Source organism: Chlorocebus sabaeus, chromosome 1, assembly GCF_047675955.1.
Source record: "Chlorocebus sabaeus isolate Y175 chromosome 1, mChlSab1.0.hap1, whole genome shotgun sequence".
In the NCBI taxonomy this organism is placed as follows: domain Eukaryota; kingdom Metazoa; phylum Chordata; class Mammalia; order Primates; family Cercopithecidae; genus Chlorocebus; species Chlorocebus sabaeus.
Genome location: NC_132904.1, coordinates 42,360,652 through 42,381,503, shown reverse-complemented (window position 1 = coordinate 42,381,503; position 20,852 = coordinate 42,360,652). Strand labels below are relative to the sequence as shown.

The 20,852-nt window shown below is 39.0% G+C and overlaps 1 long non-coding RNA gene across 1 annotated transcript in view; it reads right to left on the bottom strand.

Moving 5' to 3' along the window:
- Window positions 1-4,625: 4,625 nt before the first annotated feature.
- LOC119624483 (uncharacterized) overlaps window positions 4,626-20,852 on the bottom strand; it is a 50,872-nt gene continuing 34,645 nt past the window's right edge. The window contains exon 4 of the long non-coding RNA XR_005240652.2: window positions 4,626-4,730. This is a non-coding gene — a long non-coding RNA (uncharacterized lncRNA). The remainder of the gene's footprint in view (window positions 4,731-20,852) is intronic.

Genomic DNA, 20,852 nt, shown 5'->3' with positions numbered 1-20,852 from the left:
TGTTAAACCAAAAGTGCAGCTTAGTGGTAGGGAGATGTTGAAAATCCAAAAATGCTAGAAACTAGTAGACAGCATAAAATGAGATGCATTCCAAGAGAAGGATGGATATTCTTTTCCCACTTGCTCAGTACAGATTGTTTGTTTTACATTTATCAGATAATGTGTTCTTCGTGATTGCCTCAGATCCGTCAGACATTAAATAAGCAGTTGCTAGCCTTCTGGTCATCCTTTGCTCAGCGTCGTGTTATGGCAAGAACTGGACCTGATATCTTTGTTTATTTGATTATTTATTCATTCAGCCACCATTAATTGATGTTTATTATGGAATAATGGTTGTTCTGGAAGCTGAGATACAGAGATGCAAGAAGTACTTGCATATCAAGGAATTCCCAGTGTGGGAGATGAAGCAGATTAACAAAAACAAATATATCTTATTTGAAGCAAGTACCAAGTATTGTGAGAGTGAAGAAGGCAATCAAATCTTTGTGAGGAAGGTAATGTGGAGGATGCTAAAGCTTCCTTAAAATGGTGACATATAAGCTGACCCTTAAAAGGATAAGTAACAATTACCCTATGTCAAAGAAAAAATTACATAGGACAACGTTAAACAGGCAAAGATGACTTGATCCAGGCTATTTAAATAGGCAAAAGAGGAAAGAACTCAGTCTGAACTCAACTCCACTGAAACAAAAGGAGGGAGGGGTTTTAAGTGCTGGGATGAGCTAGTGGAAAAGTACTGTGGGACATTAGAGATAAGTCACAGGCCACCGATATTTGCCAATTGGCTTTGTCCAAAAGAGAAAACAAACTTCTCATATCTATGTGATAGGACGTTGTTGCACTGCATGGAACAAACTGCCCACCAAAGTTAGGCTCCTGCTCTTCCAAGAGAGACTATGAGATAGGGGAGATAGGGGCGCTATTTTCCTTGATGATTGTGTTTCAAATACATGGCTCTCGGATCCTAAAGAAAGACATTCCTGGGTCATAAAACTGGCAAGAGACTGGGAGAAGATTTACATTTCTAAAAGGCAGAGGAAGGATTTACAGTTACAAGCTTTCTAAAGCAAACCCTCTAATAAAATAGAAGTCAGGGACCTAAAGTCAGGAAGGAACCTGTCTAAAGGTTAGTCAAGCAGAAGAGACCAATCAGCCATTTTGGGCACTGGAAAAGTGTGGAGAAAAGTCATTTCAGGCAATATAATGATAACCGTGCCACAAAGCACATTGATCACCTAATATATACCACACTACTTTCGTCACACATGTGCACCCCCATGTGCAAATCCCATTTGCTATTCACATTTTACGAATGATTAAACTAGGTCTTAGAGATATTAAATAGCATAGTAGAGGCTGTATAACCAGCACAATTGCAGAGCTGGGATTTGAAACCTGGTCACTTAACCCCAAATTAGATGGTTTTCACCACTGATAAAATGCTGCTTTCCAGTTGGTTGAAGAAAATATATGTACAACTTATTTTGAGAGATTGGTTTGTTTTCCCAACATTTTGTTGTGATAATTTTAGACATACAGCAAAACCACAAGCATTTTACAGTGAACCTCTATGAACTCCTGACCTATACTCTTGCCATAAACATTCTACTATACTCACCTTATTACTTATCTATGTCTTCAATGCTACATCCATCCATCAGTCTCATTCTATATCAGTACTTTTCTCCCTAAATACGTCATCACATGTATTATTAAATAGATTTGAATGTTGTTTACAGATTTTTTATTTTGTTATACAATTTACAAAATAAAATGAACAAATCTCAAGTGTACATTCAGTGACGTTTAATACATGCACATACTTGTGTAACTCAAACTCCTCTCAATACATAGAAACTTACCATCACCATAGAAAGTTTTCTCACGCTCTTTTCTCATCACTCCTCCCTCAACCCCAAGAGGCAAACTTTCTTCTAATTTGATGCTTCTCTAGGTTAGTTTTCCTTTTCCTAGAATTTTAAATAAATAAAATCAGACAGTATAGTATCTCATGCAAGACCTCTGTATAGTTAGTTGTATGTGTCAACTTGGCTAGGCCATAGTACCCAGTTATTTACTCAAACACCAATATGGATGTTGCCATGAAGGTATTTTGTGTATATATTTATCATCTACAATGAATTGACTCTAAGTAAAACATATTATTCTGACTAATGTCTTTGGGCCTCATCCAATCAGTTGAAGTCCTGAGGAGTAAAAACTGAGCTTTGCTGAAGAAGAAATTTAGCATTATGACTGCAGCATCAACTTGTGCCTGGGTTTCCAGCCTGCTGGCCTGCCCTACAGACTTTGGCCTTGCTAGCCCCACAATCACGTGAACCAGTTTACTAAAACACTCTATTGATTCTGATTCTGTCCAGGTTTTGGCTAATTATAAATGAAGCTGCTATAAGCAATTTTTATTAAGGCATTTTGTAAACATATATTTTTATTTATCTTGGGTAATTATCTTGGTGTGAAGAATCATAAAATGTATATTCAGTTTTATAAGAAACTCTCAGAACTTTTGTTCAAAGTGTACAATTTAATATTCTCACCACCATATATGAGAGTACTAATTGCTCCATATTCTCACCAACACTTGTTATGGTCAGTCCTTTAAAATTTTGCTATTCTTGTGAGTGCGTAGTGGCATGGCATTGTTTATTAAGTTGCATGTCCCTGATGAACAGCTTCTTCATGTGCCAAGTGGTCACTCGTATATCCTTTTCTGTCGCATATCTGTTCAGTACCCTTGTCTATTCCTCCACTGTCCTTTCTATCATCTGTGATATCATCCTCTTGCTGAATAAATATCTTGATAATATCCTCTCCAGGCAAGACTGGCTTTAATTAATATATCATTTGAGATATAATAAAGTCAGTATCTTCTACAGGGAGATCATTTAACAAGGATATATCACAGATTTGAAGATAAGAGTGCAAAGCATTTTTTGAAAAGCATTAACTCCTTTCCCTCTATATTCTAGAGTGGTTTTATGGTACAGAGTGAGTTGAATTACACTGTGTAGCTCTGTACATACTTTATTGGACACATTTCTTAGTTTTTAACTTAAATTGAAATATCATTTCTTAGTCTGATCAACACTTTAGTTTGCTATTTGCCATCACTTTTTATGAGTTGCATTTTCTTACATAAAACATTCCAATCACTTGTTTATTACTTCTATTTTCCATTTGTGCAGTAGCATAGAAACTTCAAGCGAACATCTGTGGGAAAATTATTTGTGTCAAAGGAAATGCCAGAGATCTCACTATGTATATACTGCAAAAAAATGCAAATACTGTGTGTCACTCTTACCCTGATCTACTTACTCTAGTAATGAAAATACATTCTTAAAAATTGAGTCAATTTCTCTGTATTACAAATTTAGGGAGAGCTTTTCTTTATTTTTTAAGTCAGTTTTATAGGTATATTTTCCCTTCATTTCTCTATCCTAGTTATAGAACATAGGCTCTGTTTGAAAAAAAAAATCTTTGCTCATCTCACATAGATAGAACCTTTATGAAATGAGGGAATTCAGTGGGAGATCTTATTAGTAACACTGACACTGCTCATTTTTTGGTGAGACCTCGACAGTTTTTCCCATTTCTGTCAGCAGTACATGTCATTTCTCATCAGTTATTTTCCTTTTTCAGGATATATAAAAAGAGCAAGTGGTATTGGGAGAGAAAAAAGCATAACTTCCTCATTGTTATAGGTTCTTAAGAACGAGGGACTTAGCAGTTCCTTGATTAAATCTAAAAAGACAAGAAATTCTTTGGTCTCTTTACTTATTTTTCTTGGTACTTTTGAAGTGATTCAGACCTTGACCCTCCCCACATTTGGAAATCAATACACTGCCTGGCTAATGGAGTACCAATACAAGGCCACCTGCCTACTTAGAGAGTTGTTGAAAGATGAGATACAAAACCTGCCACATGGGAGTTTTTGGTCTGAGGCTTTTGTTTGAAGTACTCAAACACTTTCAATTTCATACAAACTCTTTTTTTTTTTTTTTGAAGCAGAGTCTTGCCCCGTCGCCAGGCTGGAGTGCAGTGGTGTGGTCTCGGCTCGCTGCAACCGCCGCCTCCCGGGTTCAAGTGGTTCTCCTGCCTCAGCCTCCTGAGTAGCTGAAACTACAGGCACGTGCCACCATGCACAGCTTATTTTTGTATATTTTTAGTAGAGATAGGGTTTCACCATGTTGGCCAGGATGGTCTTGATCTCTTGACCTCGTGATCTGCTTGTCTCAGCCTCCCGAAGTGCTGAGATTACAGGCGTGAGCCACTGTGCCTTGCCCCAAATTCTTATAGTATATTGTGGGAATGGGGAATTAAAATAAGAGACTCTAGCCAGGTATGCATCTTCTCAAAACTATGGAACATACGGGCTTAAAGAGATTGTTATGACTTCATTCCCCTGAGTTGGGTTGAACACATGGGCACAAAGTCTCTGGAGCCTCTCAGGGTTCTTAGTTGTCTAGAAAGCATGTTCTTATTTGATCTTTATGAAGAACCCTTTTAGTTTTTTCCACCCCCATATCAAAGTAGTGCCACAAAAGTCAACTGTAGGAACACAATAAAGGAAGTTCATATGGCTTCTCAAAGAAAAAAGGAAATGGTAAATTAGAGCCCTCATTTATTTGTTGATGAAATATTTATTGAGTGCCTACAGTGTTCCAGATGTTCTTGTTCAGTGCCTTGGATGGGGACTCCGTAGTTCATATCTAGTGGAGAGAAATGGAAATGTTCATAGTTAGTTACAATCTCTTAGATATTAAATATTGAGGTGTGCACAGAGAACTATGGGTGCTTAAGGGAGGATCCACCTATGTGTGTGTTAGTGTGTGTATACATGTGTATTGCAAAGAATGTCAGTGATGGTTAGAGAAGATTCCTGTGACATATAATACTATTAATGGAATTTTGAAAGGATGAGTGGGAGTTAGCCTGGCAGTATAGTAGAAAGGGTATTTATGCTAGAAAACAACATTTGCAATGATAGAGAAATATAGGAGAACATGGCTCATCTGAGGAAGGTCGAGCAGCTTAGTCTGATTGGAGTGTAAGGTTTAGTGGGGAAAAGTGGAGACATGTGAGGTTTGAGAGTTTTGCCAGATTATGAAGGTTCTGTTAGGCCATGTGGGGGCTAATGGGTGGACCATCACAGAGGTTTAAACAGGAGAATGCCATAATCAGATCTGACGTTAAGAAATATCACTTTTGTAAGGTAATGAATGGATCAAAAAGCAGCAGAATGATCAGCAATCGTAATAATTGAAAACACTTGGTAATATTCAATGCCAGTCTTTTTCAGCCCGCTTTTTAGGCACTAACTCATGTAATCCTCACAACAATTTTATTCTTGAGTACTATAATTATCTCTGTCTTACTAATAAAGAAATGGAGACACAGAGCTATAAAGCAATTTTTCCAGGTTTACTCAGATAATGAATGGTAGAATAACAACTCAAATCTAACAGCCTGGCTGTCCATGTTCTTACCATTATGATAGGCTCCCTTTCAATAACTACAGCATTTATTGAGAACTTTCACTATACCAGGCAGTGTTCGAGGCATGTTACAAGCAACAGCTAATATGCTAGAACCACTCCATGAAGTAAGTACTGTTAATATTAATATTCCCATTTTATAGATGATATAACTAAGGAGAGAGGTTAAATAATTTGTCTAATATTACCTACATAGTAGCAGAGGTTGAATTCAGACTTGGCAGTCTGAAATATGAACTTGATCTCTTCACCTCTGTATTGTATAGATGTGGGTAGACTATCTATGGGTGTGTTAAAATAAGGCAGAAGTCATGGTGGCCTGAACTAACAGAGTGGTGTAGAAATAAGGGATATAAATCCAAGGTATATTAAGAAAGTAAATTTTAGGGAATTTTAAATGACTATTGGAAGAATAGTGGGGAGTGAAAGTGAGATATTAAAGATGACCTGAATGATGAAGCCTAACACGTAGGGTCCTGTATTATTGTCTATTGTTGCATAACAAATCAACCCCAAATTTAGCAGCTTAAAACAACAAATATTTATTACTTTGAGTTTCCATGGGTCAGGAATCTAGGTTAGGCTTAGCTGAGTGCCTCTGTCTCAAGGTGTTTTATTATATTGCAGTCCAGTTGTCAATTATGTCTGTGGTCTCATCTGAAGGATTATCTTGCAGAGGACCCTCTTGCAGGCTCACTCACATGGAGTTTGTCAGGCCTCTGTCCCTTGTCACATGGACCTTCAGTATGATGGCTGGCTTCTCCAGAATGAGCAATCCAAAAGATAGAAGCCACAGTCCTTTTATAGGCTAATCTCAGAAGTGACATCATATCACATCTATGGTATTCCAATCATTAGAAGGGAGTTTGTATTAGTCTGTTTTCACACTGCTGATAAAGACATACCTGAGACTAGGAAGAAAAAAGATGTTTAATTGAACTTACAGTTCCACATGACTGGGGAGGCCTCAGAATCATGGCAGGAGGTGAAAGGCACTTCTTACATGGTGGTGGCAAGACAAAATGAGAAAGATGGAAAAGTGGAAGCCCCTGATAAAACCATCAGATATCATGGGACTTGTTCACTACCACAAGAACAGTCTGGGGAAAACTGCCCCCATTATTCAAATTAACCCCAGCAGATCCCTCCCACAACATGTGGGAATTATGGAAGTACAATTTAAGATGAGATTTGGGTGGGGACACAGAGGCAAACTGTATCAGAGTCAGTAAGTCCAGTTGACCCTCAGGAAGAGGAGATTACTCAAGGACATGAATACTATAGAGATCAGTGGGATTCATCTTTAAGGCCACCTATCAAAGTCTTTATTCCATGGCATCCTTTTCTTAGGACACCATAATATCCTGTTTGAAAACCACTTATTTAAATGATGGGCAGAGAAATCAGAGCTCAAAATGGAAACTGGGACACAAGAAACTACAGAGGCAAGAGAGAAGCCAGAAGGGGCTTCCAAAAACCACTAAAGTTTTGGGAAATGTCAAATACTATACTAATATCAGAAGCCACCCCTGAGAGTGTCATTGGTAATCTAGGCAGGGCAATTGCATTACTATAGGGGAGTGGAAGGAGATTACTGTGGATAGAAGAGTGAAGTTAAGGAGTAAAAATAGTGAGAACAGGTGACTTTTTCAAAAGAGTCCTGTTGTGATGAAAGAAGAGTGTGTGCTAAATAGAGGTGATCTGTGCTTAAAAGAGACTTTAAAAAGAAAGAGATGCAACATACAAAACCCTTTCTGATGATAAGGTGACTCTGTAGGATAACTAACAAAGAAGAAAAAAAAAGCCATGTGGAATGTGATACTGCAGTCCTTCATCCCAGTGGCCAAGGCCTCCGCTGTCACCTATACAAGTTGCAGAGGAGCAAAACATGGAATCTATGCCATGGACTAATGTGAAGATAAAGATTTGAAAAGAAAGTCCAAAGGGAAACTCAGGAAAATGTTTTCTATCATTTTATTTCTGCTTCTGATAATATGTTGAAATTTCCTGATACGTTGTATTGCTGTGCTATAACACAGTGTTCATTCTGAACATTTGGATCTTTTACCCACGTTACATTTTTGTTAGGGAGATAATGCTCACCCTAATGCATCAAATGTAATTGCGATTGTGAAGTAAGTGCTAGGAACACATTTCTTTGAATCTTCTTCCAATTCATGTATTTCCCCCCTTTTTAATCTTCTGCCCTAATAGGATGTCTCCTGAGTTCTCTTAGTTAAATGTAATATCACTGTGTTTCCTAGGGAGGCAGTTCTACTGTAGTGGTTAATGTCACAGGATCTGGAATTAGATCACCTGGCTTCAATTTCCAGCAATCACATTGATTATTACGTGACCTTGGGCAGACTCTGTAACTGCTCTGTGCCTCAATTTTATCACTTGAAAAATGGTAAACACTTCACCACCTGAAAAATGATAAAATCTTTCTTACTGGGATTGTTATGAACATGAATAAAGTACTAGCAATTGGAAAAATGCCTAGCATATAGGAAACTCTCAACAAATGTTAGGTTCCATCAGCAACAGCATCATCATCATCATCCTATGGCTTCCACCTGAAACCTTCGTTATCATTGAACCTTTCCTTTTCAGCTTCATCCTTCCATGCCTTATTGACTATTCAGTCTGTGCTCCATTTGAAGTAGCCAGTATACTTGTCTTTTTTTTATTATTATTATACTTTAAGTTCTAGGGTACATGTGCACAATATGCAGGTTTGTTACATATGTATACATGTGCCATGTTGGTGTGCTGCACCCATTAACTCGTCATTTATATTAGGTATATCTACTAATGCTATCCCTCCCCACCCCTCTACACAATAGGACCCGGTGTGTGATGATCCCCTACCTGTGTCCAAGAGATCTCATTGTTCAGTTCCCACCTATGAGTGAGAATATGCGGTATTTGGTTTTCTGTTCTTGTGATAGTTTGCTGAGAATGATGGTTTCCAGCTGCATCCTTTTGTATGGCTGCATAGTATTCCATGGTGTATATGTGCCACATTTTCTTAATCCAGTCTGTCTCTGATGGACATTTGGGTTGATTCCAAGTCTTTGCTATTGTGAATAGTGCCGCAATAAACAAACATGTGCATGTGTCTTTATAGCAGCATGACTTATAATCCTTTGGGCATATCCCCAGTAATGGGATGGCTGGGTCAAATGCTATTTCTAGTTCTGGATCCTTAAGGAATTGCCACACTCTTTTCCACAATGGTTGAACTAGTTTACCATCCCACCAACAGTGTAAAAGTGTTCCTATTTCTCCACATCCTCTCCAGCACCTATTGTTTCCTGATTTTTTAATGATTGCCATTCTAACTGGTGTGAGATGGTATCTCACTGTGGTTTTGATTTGCATTTCTCTGATGGCGAGTGATGATGAGCATTTTTTCATGTGTCTATTGGCTGTATGAATGTCTTCTTTTGAGAAGTGTCTGTTCATATCCTTTGCCCACTCTGGGTTGTTTGTTTTTTTCTTGTAAATTTGTTTGAGTTCTTTCCAGGTTCTGGATATTAGCCCTTTGTCAGATGAGTAGATTGCAAAAATTTTCTCCCATTCTGTAGGTTGCCTGTTCACTCTGATGGTAGTTTCTTTTGCTGTGCAGAAGCTCTTTAGCTTAATTAGATCCTGTTTGTCAATTTTGTGTTTCTTAGTCCTGAGTTCTAGTTTGATTGCACTGTGGTCTGAGAAACAGTTTGTTATAATTTCTGTTCCTTTACATTTGCTAAGAATTGCTTTACTTCCAACTAAGTGGTCAATTTTGGAGTAAGTGCGATGTGGTGCTGAGAAGAATGTATATTCTGTTGATTTGGAGTGGAGAGTTCTGTAGACGTCTATTAGGTCCACTTGGTGCAGAGTTGAGTTCAATTCCTGGATATCCTTGTTAACTTTTTGTCTCATTGATCAGTCTAATGTTGACAGTGGGGTGTTAAAGTCTCCCATTATTATTGTATGGGAGACTAAGTCTCTTTGTAAGTCTCTAAGGACTTGCTTTATGAATCTGGGTGCTCCTGTATTGAGTGCATATATATTTAGGATAGTTAGTTCTTCCTAATGAATTGATCCCTTTACCATTATATAATGGCCTTCTTTGTCTCTTTTGATCTTTGATGGGTTAAAGTCTGTTTTATCAGAGACTAGGATTGCAACCCCTGCTTTTTTTTGTTTTCCATTTGCTTGATAGATTTTCCTCCATCCCTTTATTTTGAGCCTATGTGTGTCTGTGCATGTGAGATGAGTCTCTTGAATACAGCAAACTGATGAGTCTTGACTCTTTGTCCAATTTGTCAGTCTGTGTCTTTTAATTGGACCATTTAGTCCATTTACATTTAAGGTCAATATTGTTATGTGTGAACTTGATCCTGTCATTATGATATTAGCTGGTTATTTTGCTCGCTAGTTGATGCAGTTTCTTCCTAGCATCAATGGTCTGTACATTTTGACATGTTTGTGCAATGGCTGGTACCTGTTGTTCCTTTCCATATTTAGTGCTTCCTTCAGGATCTCTTGTAGGGCAGGCCTGGTGGTGACAAAATCTGTAAGCATTTGCTTGTCTGTAAAGGATTTTATTTCTCCTTCACTTATGAAACATAGTTTGACTGGATACGAAATTCTGGGTTGAAAATTCTTTTCTTTAAGAATGTTGAATATTGACCCCCACTCTCTTCTGACTTGGAGAGTTTCTGCCAAGAGATCTGCTTTCAGTCTGATGGGCTTCCCTTTGTGTGTAACCCGACCTTTCTCTCTGGCTGCCCTTAACATTTTTTCCTTCATTTCAACTTTGGTGAATCTGACAGTTATGTGTCTTGGAGTTGCTCTTCTCGAGGAGTATCTTTGTGGCCTTCTCTGTATTTTCTCAATTTGAATGTTGGCCTGCCTTACTAGGTTGGGGAAGTTCTCCTGGATGATATCCTGCAGAGTGTTTTCCAACTTGGTTCCATTCTCCCCGTCACTTTCAGGCACACCAATCAGACGTAGATTTGGTCTTTTCACATAATCCCATATTTCTTGGAGGCTTTGTTCATTTCTTTTTACTCTTTTTTCTCTACACTTCTCTTCTCGCTTCATTTCATTTGTTTGATCTTCAATCACTGATACTCTTTCTTCCAGTTGATCGAGTTGGTTACTGAAGCTTGTGCATTTGTCACGTAGCTTTCATGTTATGGTTTTCATCTCTATCAGTTCTTTTAAGGTCTTCTCTGCATTGATTATTCTAGTTATCCATTCATCCATTCTTTTTTCAAAGTTTTTAGTTTCTTTGTGCTGATTACATAGTTCCTCCTTTAGCTCTGAGAAGTTTGATCAACTGAAGCCTTCTTCTCTTAACTCGTCAAAGTCATTCTCCGTCCAGCTTTGTTCCGTTGCTGGCGATGAGCTGCGTTCCTTTGGAGGGGGAGATGCGCTCCGATTTTTTGAATTTCCAGCTTTTCTGCACTGCTTTTTCCCCATCTTTATGGTTTTATCTGCCTTTGGTCTTTAATGATGGTGACGTACTGATGGGGTTTTAGTATGGGTGTCCTTTCTGTTTGTTAGTTTTCCTTCTAACAGTCAGTACCCTCAGCTATAGGTCTGTTGGAGTTTGCTTGAGGTCCACTCCAGACCCTGTTTGCCTGGATATCAGCAGCGGAGGCTGCAGAAGATAGACTACTGCTGAACAGCGAGTGTTGCTGTCTGATTCTTGCTCTGGAAGCTTCGTCTCAGGGCTGTACCCCACCGTGTGAGGTGTGAGGTGTCGGTCTGTACCTAGTGGGGGATGTCTCTCAGTTAGGCTACTCAGGGGTCAGGGAACTGCTTGAGCAGGCAGTCTGTCCATTCTCAGATCTCAACCTCCATGCTGGGAGATCCACTGCTCTCTTCAAACTGTCAGACAGGGGCAGTTACCTCTGCTGAGGTTTCTGCTGCTTTTTGTTTAGCTATGCCCTGTCCCCAGAGGAGGAGTCTACAGAGGCAGGCTGGCCTCCTCAAGCGTTGGTGGGCTCCACCCAATTCGAGCTTCCAGGTGGCTTTGTTTACCTACTTAAGCCCCAGCAATGGCGGGCGCCCCTCCCCCAGCCTCGCTGCCACCTTGCAGTTAGATCTCAGACTGCTGTGCTAGCAATGAGGGAGGCTCCGTGGGTGTGGGACCCTCTGGGCCGGGTGTGGGACCCTCTGGGCCAGGTGTGGTATTTAATCTCCAGGTGTGCCATTTGCTAAGACCCTTGGTAAAGTGCAGTATTAGGGTGGGAGTTACCCGATTTTCCAGGTGTTGTGTCTCTCAATTTCCTTTGGCTAGGAAAAGGAATTCCCTTCCCCCTTGCACTTCCCAGGTGGGGCAATGCCTCACTCTGCTTCAACTCTCACTGGTCGGGCTGCACCCATGGACCAGCACTAACTGTCCAACATGCCCCAGTGAGATGAACCCGGTACCTCAGTTGAAAATGCAGAAATCACCTGTCTTCTGTGTCACTCACACTGGGAGCTGGAGGCTGGCGTTGTTCCTATTCCTACTTGTTTTACTGGGGAAATTTTATTAGAGATATTAGACACAAAATTTGCCTGATTGAAGTTGTAACAGTTAGGTTATTCCACCACTGGCCTCAAATATGGTAAAGGACATTGATTACTCTACTGAGTTAATTAGTGTTTCCCTAAAACTTATGTCCACTTGAAACCTCAGAACTGAGAATGTGATCTTATTTGTAAATTGGGTCTTTGCAATTGGAATTAGTTAAGATGAATCCATACTGAAATAAGGTAAGCCCCAATCCAATGACCAGTGTCCTGATAAGAGAAAACAGAGATACGGAGACAGTCGCAGAAGGAAGATAGCCATGTGAAGAAGAAAACAGGAATTTGAGCAATTCAACTACAAGCCAAGGAATGCTAAGAATTGCCATCTAGAAAAAGGAAAGAAAGAATGCTTTTCTATAACCTTCAGAGATATGACCCTGCCAACACCTTGCTTTTGGAATTATGGTCTTCCGAACAGCAGAAGAAAAAATCCTGTTGCTTGTAGTCAACCAGTTTGCAGTAATTTGTTGCAGCATGAGTGGGAAACTAATACAGTTACTAATAGACTTTCCCAAAGTACTTAGCACAGCACACAGTGACTCCCATGATCTGACCTTTTGTGCTTTGACCAGACTATGTTTAGGCTTCTTGTTCATCACTTATGCTGTTTTCTCAGTTCTGTGCATCTGCACTACCCTCCTATTCCATGTATGAAGCTGCTACTCCTACTTCAAGGCTCTAATGAGGCCTGAATCATCCTAATCAGAATTATTTCTTCACTCTGTCTTTTATAGTATGTTGCTGCTACCTCTATCATATGTCTTGTGTCTTTTTGCTTTGTGTTATAGATATTTGTTTAGATATCTGTCTCTTCACTCTAAAGTTCTTTACATCATGATCTGTGTCTTTTAAAGATTCTCTGTATCAATAATGAGTACAGTGATTGATTTACTGGAGTTCATAACACATTTCTTAAATAAATGAATGAGTGAGAGACTGAATCAAACTGGTGAATACCTAATACTCATGACTAGGTTAGTAGATAGGTCTACCTTCTCTCCTTATCAATCAATGGTAGTGAATCTAAAAATCTCACCATTAGAGATTCATTATTTCATATTATTGTGGACTAATTATCTCTTGAGAAGCCACAGGTCTGGAAAGAATAACTGTTAAATTCAGCATATTTTCCTGAGAATACATTTATCAGCTCAGAGACAAAGAGAAAATGAAAGAACTGGGTCACAAGGAAAAAAAAGAAGGCAAAATGAGCTTTGAAATGAACCTCTGTGCAAGGCTTGGACATAACTCAGGAGCAAGAAAAGGGTCTCCAATTCGGTTTTATTTTAAAATCACATTTTAACGTGGAAGGCAGGCAACGATGCTTAGTCATTGCATAGTTGTTGCTATTTGACAAGTAGCCCTTTTGTGTGTATCCTATTGCGGGTAGAGGAGAGGAAGTGGATATGTGAATGAATGATAACAGAAAAAGGGTTTGTAGGCTTCCAGGTTCAGGTCTACTGCTTCTGTCCATATTCTAGTTATGGCTTCCGTCTGTATTTTAGGTCCTCCAAGGAAGCCATTTATTACAGCAGCCACATTCTGTAAAACCAGTTATTTCCCCAAGTCCTGTTTATGCTAATTTCACCTCCTGTTTTGTGGGAAAGACCTCTCTGGCTAGATACTGCAGTTATTTGTGTTTGCTGAGGCAGAGAGAGTGCTTCTGTAGCTGACTAGAAGTGGTAGGACTCTCTCTTCTCCATGAGGTAATGCAGCAGCAGGCTTTCTGTAGAGGCTCTGTGATTAAAAATGCAGTTTGTCTGGAAACCTCAAGAGAGTACTTGGAGAACTTGGGGTATTAGCCATTATGTCTGGACCCCTCCAGGCAGTACTTGGAATTCATCCTTCCCAAATATGTCTACCATTATACTTCCTGGGACATGGTGCAAATTTATTCACATGCCCATTTTCAAGCTTATTTCAAAATCTTTATAAATTATTTATGTTTTAATTCTACTTTATTACTTTTTAACTAAAAATGTCATTTCCCTTGGGTGAAGAACCCAATGCAATATGAGAAATTTCAAAGAAGCTAAAAAAAAAAAAAAAAAAAACCTGCATTGGGGACAGCATTTTAAGAAAGGCACAGCATGCTATTTAGGAGCTGCTCTAATCTGTGAGATAAAATGCCACACAGTAATTTGTGCTTCGCTGGAGCTCAGAGATCAAGTTTGAAGCTGTCACAAAAGGTACTTTTTGGAAAAAAAAAAAAAAAAAAAAAAGATTTCTAGGAGCTTTTCTTGATCAATTAATTTCTGGCAATATCCATCCAGCAGTTTGTTGTTGTTGCTGAAAAAAAAAAACAAACCAAACAGCTTTTATTCTTTTCCTCTGGTATTGTGATTAAATCCAAATGATGTTTTAGCAGATCTTTACTCCCACAACTTCAGAGCTATCATTGCAACTACAGTGATTTTATGAAGGGAAGAAAATTCTACCAGCGCCTGTAGCATCAGTCAAAATAAGTTATTTCAAAGGAAAGCAGTGTCTTCAGTGGCTTAACAAGTTCAGTGAATCAGAAATTTTTCCCCTTGTTTCTGGCTGAAATCTCATTTTTGGTCAAATATTCCCCCCGGCCCCCCGCCAAAAAAAAGGAGGTTCTTATTGCCAGGTTTTTAGCAGGGGAAATGATCTTTTGCAAGAAGTTGTGGAGCTCTGGTTCAGAAGATCTAGCTGAGAGACTTTTCCCCCTCAGCTCCAAAAATATGTTAACTCTGTAATCTCTGGCTTTTGTCTTTTTTTTTTTTTTTTTTGAGACGGAGTCTCGCTCTGTCACCCAGGCTGGAGTGCAGTGGCGGGATCTCAGCTCACTGCAAGCTCCGCCTCCCGGGTTTACGCCATTCTCCTGCCTCAGCCTCCCCAGTAGCTGGGACTACAGACGCCCGCCACCTCGCCCGGCTAGTCTTTTTGTATTTTTTTTTAGTAGAGATGGGGTTTCACGGTGTTAACCAGGATGGTCTCGATCTCCTGACCTCGTGATCCGCCCGTCTCGGCCTCCCAAAGTGCTGGGATTACAGGCTTGAGCCACCGTGCCCGGCCTAGGCTTTTGTCTTTGATGTGAAATTTTTGAGGTTTTCTTATAGGTATTTCTTCATATTAATTCTCTGTGGGGAAAACATAACTGAGTTGATGTTAATTTGGGTGGTAAGGTGTTATGAATGTTTCCACTGGTGTGGCTCTTTAAAGACTTTTGTAAAAAGTTTGATCATTGGCCAGATGTGGTGGCACATGCCTGTAATCCCAGAACTTTGCGGGGCCGAGGCAGGTGGATCACCTGAGGTCAGGAGTCCAGCCTGACCAACATGGAGAAACCCCATCTCTACTAAATACAAAAAATTTGCTGGGTGTGGTGGTCCATGTAATCCCAGCTACTTGGGAGGCTGAGGCAGGAGAATAGCTTGAATCCGGAAAGCAGAGTTTGCAGTGAGCTGAGATCACACCATTGCACTCCAGCCTGGGCAACAAGAGCAAAACTCAGTCTAAAAAAAAAAAAAAAAAAAGGAAGTGATCATTAGCAAACACCTGGTATAGTTAGTTGTAAAGCTACTCTAGGTCCAGGGCATGACCAAGAGGCATCAGCTGCCATGTCTGCCACTCACTGACTACCTCACTGAGGATGGCCTTGGAAAAGACCTTCATTCCTTAGAACTTTGTTAAATTATTTTGTAAAGTGCTGAAATTGGACCAAAAGTGCTTTCCCTAATTGCTCTGTGGAACACTGTGATCATTGACATCCTAACACGTGCTCTGCACAACACACAAATACTAAAATAAAGCAAAGCAAAAATTCTCATAGTCAAATAGGTGTGATAAATGTTTCCTAATATATTCCTCTCTTGAAGACTTATGTTTCCAATTAGCATTTTGAAGCCTTATAGATTTACATAGTAAAGAAACTTGTGTAAATCTGTATTGTTCAAACTTAACTGACCATTGTATGAATCAGTATAGACTAGGCTATGCTGAAATAAAAAGCACATGAAAAACTCGTCAGATTAAAATAAGAAAGTTTCCCCCTACCCATTATATGTCTAACATAGTTTAACTACCATGGAGAAGAGCTCTTTTTTTCATAGCTACTTAGGGATACCAGCTGGTGGAATAGACACCATAATGAAACTTGCAGGTCATTTTGCTAGTAAGAAAAGAAGTTTAGGGGAGTCTCAAACCAGTCTTTAAAGATTACCTCCCAAATATGATGCATCTCATTTCCACACACAACTCATTGGTCAGAACTAGTCACATGACTGTGGTCTACTAAGAGGGAGAAAGATAGGAAGAGCCTAGAGGACAGAAAAATTGGATGGCGATGAACAGGACTAATGACTACAACTGTGGAACTCTTTATTATTGTAAAAGCTATAACTAGCTTGTAGAATTACATTCTGGAAAACTGCAGCAGATGAGTTTCCAGCCCTTCCAACTCTGAAAGTCTGCAATTTTATGATCCAATTACACAAAACATTTCCCCCTTTATAAGTTAGTGTGTGTGCTTCTCCAGGAGAAACCAGTTTTTCTTGTTTTGAAAAATTGTGGTAAAATATGTATAACGTAAAAGAACACACCTTATTTTATAAGCTAAAGTATTATATCAGATGAACCTTTGAATTGACTAAAAGACCTTTTAGGAGAGCTGGTTCATATCAAAGCATATCTTCACACCAGTCACTGCACAGAAACCACTTATGCTTTATGTCCAATTGCATACTTTTAGATTAACAGAGAAAAACGAGGGTTGCATGAGACTAAATCCCATTGAAGACCAGAATCTATGCAATTATCTCTTGGGTGGGTTCCGGGACAATTTGTGAGCCCTTTGCTTAGGGGCCTTTCTTCTATCCACTTTCTGTTGCCTGTTAAGTTTCCAAATATAAGAGGAAAATGATTTTAAGTTAAGTTTCCAAATATAAGAGGAAATATAAGAGGAAATGATTTTAAGTTTCCAAATATAAGAGGAAAAATGATTCACCTGTTAGAAACGTAATATATATGTATTAGGCAAACTGGCATCCTCTACGTTTAAACTATGCGATTACATATGTGTGTGTGTGTGTATGTATTTGTGTGTGTGTGTGTGTGTGTATATATATATAGTTGACTATATATATTTAATTAATCTGAAGCTGCCTTCCCAGATCTCCCCACAAAAATGTCTCAGGTGCTGGGAATACAAATAGGTAATGTCCTCACCATCCTTTCTCCCTGTTACTCACCTACTTCTTGTGACTTTTATTTTTGAGCCATAAAATATCTTCATTTTCTAAAGAAATAGGAAAACTGCAGTCTTGCAGAAATGAAAAGCTTGTGTTTAGCATGGTTTAATTTTTTTAGTGTGGGGATACAATTTTTCATATTTGGGTGAGCTGCTGGCTTGTCTCCAATAAGAGAAGTTCAATTTATCTACAGTTCATTCTGAACGACTGCCTAGTGGGGACCTCGGTGGCCAGGGTAGTATTTAATTTGTCCCAGAACAGCCTGAGGCTATGATAAATTCCCAGCCTTCTACCTCTCTCCCCTTAATACACATGTGATTTGTTGACGTGTTTATATAACATTCTGGGAATAGAGGCTGATTTATAAACATTTTGTAATGCAAAATAGATTTGAGCACAGCACTGTGCAAGTCATGGTTTGTGAATTGTTAATAGGCCGCGAGTTTGGCTTAAATATACATCACATCCCGAGACATTAATCAATTCCTAGAGCTGAGTGAACACAAGGCTTGTCCTTCTGGGACACAAGATGCCTATTTTGAAGAAAGGAATTATAATAAGGAGCACATAGGCATTCTAGACCTTGAAGCTCTTAGCAGCAGCGTCTTTTGTTTCATGTTTGAATGAAAAGCATTTGAAAGAAGAAGCTCGTGGTAGATTCAGTCTGACTTTTTTTTTAAAAAAGGATAAATACAGTGGTTTTACATTTATATGAAATATCCAATTGTTTGGCTATTTGTTGATTCCCAAATATTTGGTCCTTGGACAGCATAATGAAAAACTCCTCTTCTATGTAAAATCTCTCCAAGGCTGAGCCCATCATGAAAAATTAATGGATTTATGAGTGGGAGAAAATGGAATCTTTTTTTTTTTCTTTTCTCTTTGTGTTTTGTTGTTATATACTGCTAAAACACTGATGCTTTTTCTTGGTCTATGTTTCCAATATACCAGATTTTTAAAAAAATTCTGTTATATTAAAATACATTTGGCATTCTTGAATATGCCATATTTACATTCGCAACACCTTTAAAGTGCTTTCTCATATATCCTTTAGTGATCTGTTCAGCAGCATGTGAAAAATCTTATGCATCCTGGTATCCTCTGCATTTTAAAGATGTGATAACAGATTTAGAGTTTAAATTACTAGTCAAGGATATTTAGCTAGGAAGTGGTGGAACTGGGATAGAAAATCAGATATTCGCGTTACTAGTTTAGGGCTCTCTCTGATTGTGGTAATTGTTAATGCAATTATTTCCTTGGTTATATATTTTAGATTTTTTTAAATAAAGTGATTCCTCAGGTTTTAAAACTAGTAATGATCTCTCCAATAAAAGTATGTTGCAAAAAATGAAAGTACATTACTAAAATTAAAAAAAAAAGTTATAGAGTACACACTGTATTAAATCTAGAGAATTTAAGAACTTTTGAATTTCCCTTTGGTTTCTTTGTTCCAAGGTCCAATGTTCTGGATAGTTAAGGCCTAACCCAGGGGTGGGAACATTCAGAATTTCTCTATGAAAATCTGTTTTGGGGAACACTTACCTAGCATGCTAGTTGTTTTCTTCCATATGAAGGGAACTCAGTGAATCTGCAGACCTTAGTCTATCTCTTGGGGAACACATCAGACTATAGCAGGCCCCCATTTCTTCCTTCATCCATTCTTTTAATACATTAATTCGTTTGTTCATTGTCCTCCTTCCCTCCCTTATTCCTTCCCATTCTTTCTTTATTCCTTTCTTTCCCTCTCCCCTCCCACTTCATCTATTTATTCTATTAACATCTTTCTGACATTTTTCTTGCATGTTGGGTTACTTCAATCTAGAGAAGGAGGAGGAGTGACTTACCTGCTTAGGACATTTGAAAAGAGTGAACAGGGTATAGGCATGCTCAGCTCTCCTACTTTCATCTAGTTTTTGAAATAATCTTCCTGCTCTGCTCCTCCAAGGCTAGGCTCTTCCGCTGTGAGGGACAGGAAGCGGGGGCTTATCCTAGTTCACTGAGGCTAAGATTAGATTGGTAAGTCTGCCTAATTCCCAGATATACACATCAACTGGCCCTCCTCGGCTTTTATCTGTCAAAATGAGATATATGGGCAACCACCTGTCACTCCTTGGCCTTATTTTTTTTTTAATTTGTTCAAATCCTGGGGAAATTACAGACGTGCCATTTATTGAGCAGGCTTAAAGATGTTAATAGCCATAAACCCAGCATTTGGATATCTTGTGAACTATATATTCATTTTTAACTTTGGAGCATTTTCTAGACAAATGTATTTCAAAAGCCTGCAATATAGGTAGTAATAATAATAATTGCAGCTGACATCGATACTGTGGTAAATACTTTACTTGTTTTATCTCATTGAATCTTCATTATACTAGTTTTGATTAATACATATACTATCTTCAGCTTTCAGATAAACAACTGAGATTCGAGTCTTGTATCTTCTCTGAATTAAAATATTTCCTTTTATTGATAAAGCAGCATAAAAATGGTACTGTCTAAAGCAGAAAAGGATAATTGGATGGGGAAGGATTCTATGCTGTGACCTCGGGATTGAAACCCTCATTGCAAAAAATATAACTGAGAAAGTTATTACAGTGAAAGAGATCTGACCTAACTGACTCTATCTTCCTTCTAACCTCCAAGCTATCCTCATTCGTTCCTGCATATAGGCCAAACTGACTTTGGAAGGAACTTAGTTAATAGTTTAACTTTGAAACAAAGACAGTAACTGCCCTTTGCCAAAACAAACCCCCTGCCTGCCTAAGGACTAGACTGCCTTTGTAGGACTAACAGAATAGCTGCAAGATTAGAAATTATGGTTTAGGAGTCATGCAGCTGAAGGCTGCAAGATTCTGAGCTTCCTCAAATTGTTCCTCAGGATAACATCACTATTATAAAACCTAAGATCAGTGCTTGAGATATTTTGGACACCCCGCACTTAGTGGATCAGCTGGCACCAACCAGATCAATAAACAGCTTCTTCTGTTCTTGCCACCACCTAGGAACTGACTCAGAGCAGGAGAATAACTTCCACTCCCTATGATTTCATCTTTGATATGACCAATTAGCACTCCCTACTTTCCAACCCCCTACCCACCAAATTGTACTTAACAACTCCATCCCCAAATTTTCGGAGAGATTGATTTGAGTAATAACTCCATCTCCCACGTGCTGTGGCCAGCCTCATGTCAGTTAAACTCTTTCTTTACTGAAATGCTGTGGTCTTTACTTGTGCAGCAGGCAGGAAGAACCTATTGGGCAGTTACAAGTTCCCACTTTAGAAATAAATAACTTATTCCCCAGGCTGTTGTCAAGCTCTGGCTGTCACCCTTCAGCTGTTAACCCTCTTGGGGACAGGCAGCAGGCAGTAGGCAGTAGTTTGCTCATCCATACTTGCTCTAGACAATGGAGGCCCATTGAAAGCTTTTGCACAAAACTTGTTCATTCTCCATGACACCACAGGGCATTTCGCCAACACCATTATTTCCTTTATTTTACTTTCAGGCCTTCCTTTCATTCATTATTTCTGCTGTAACAAAATACC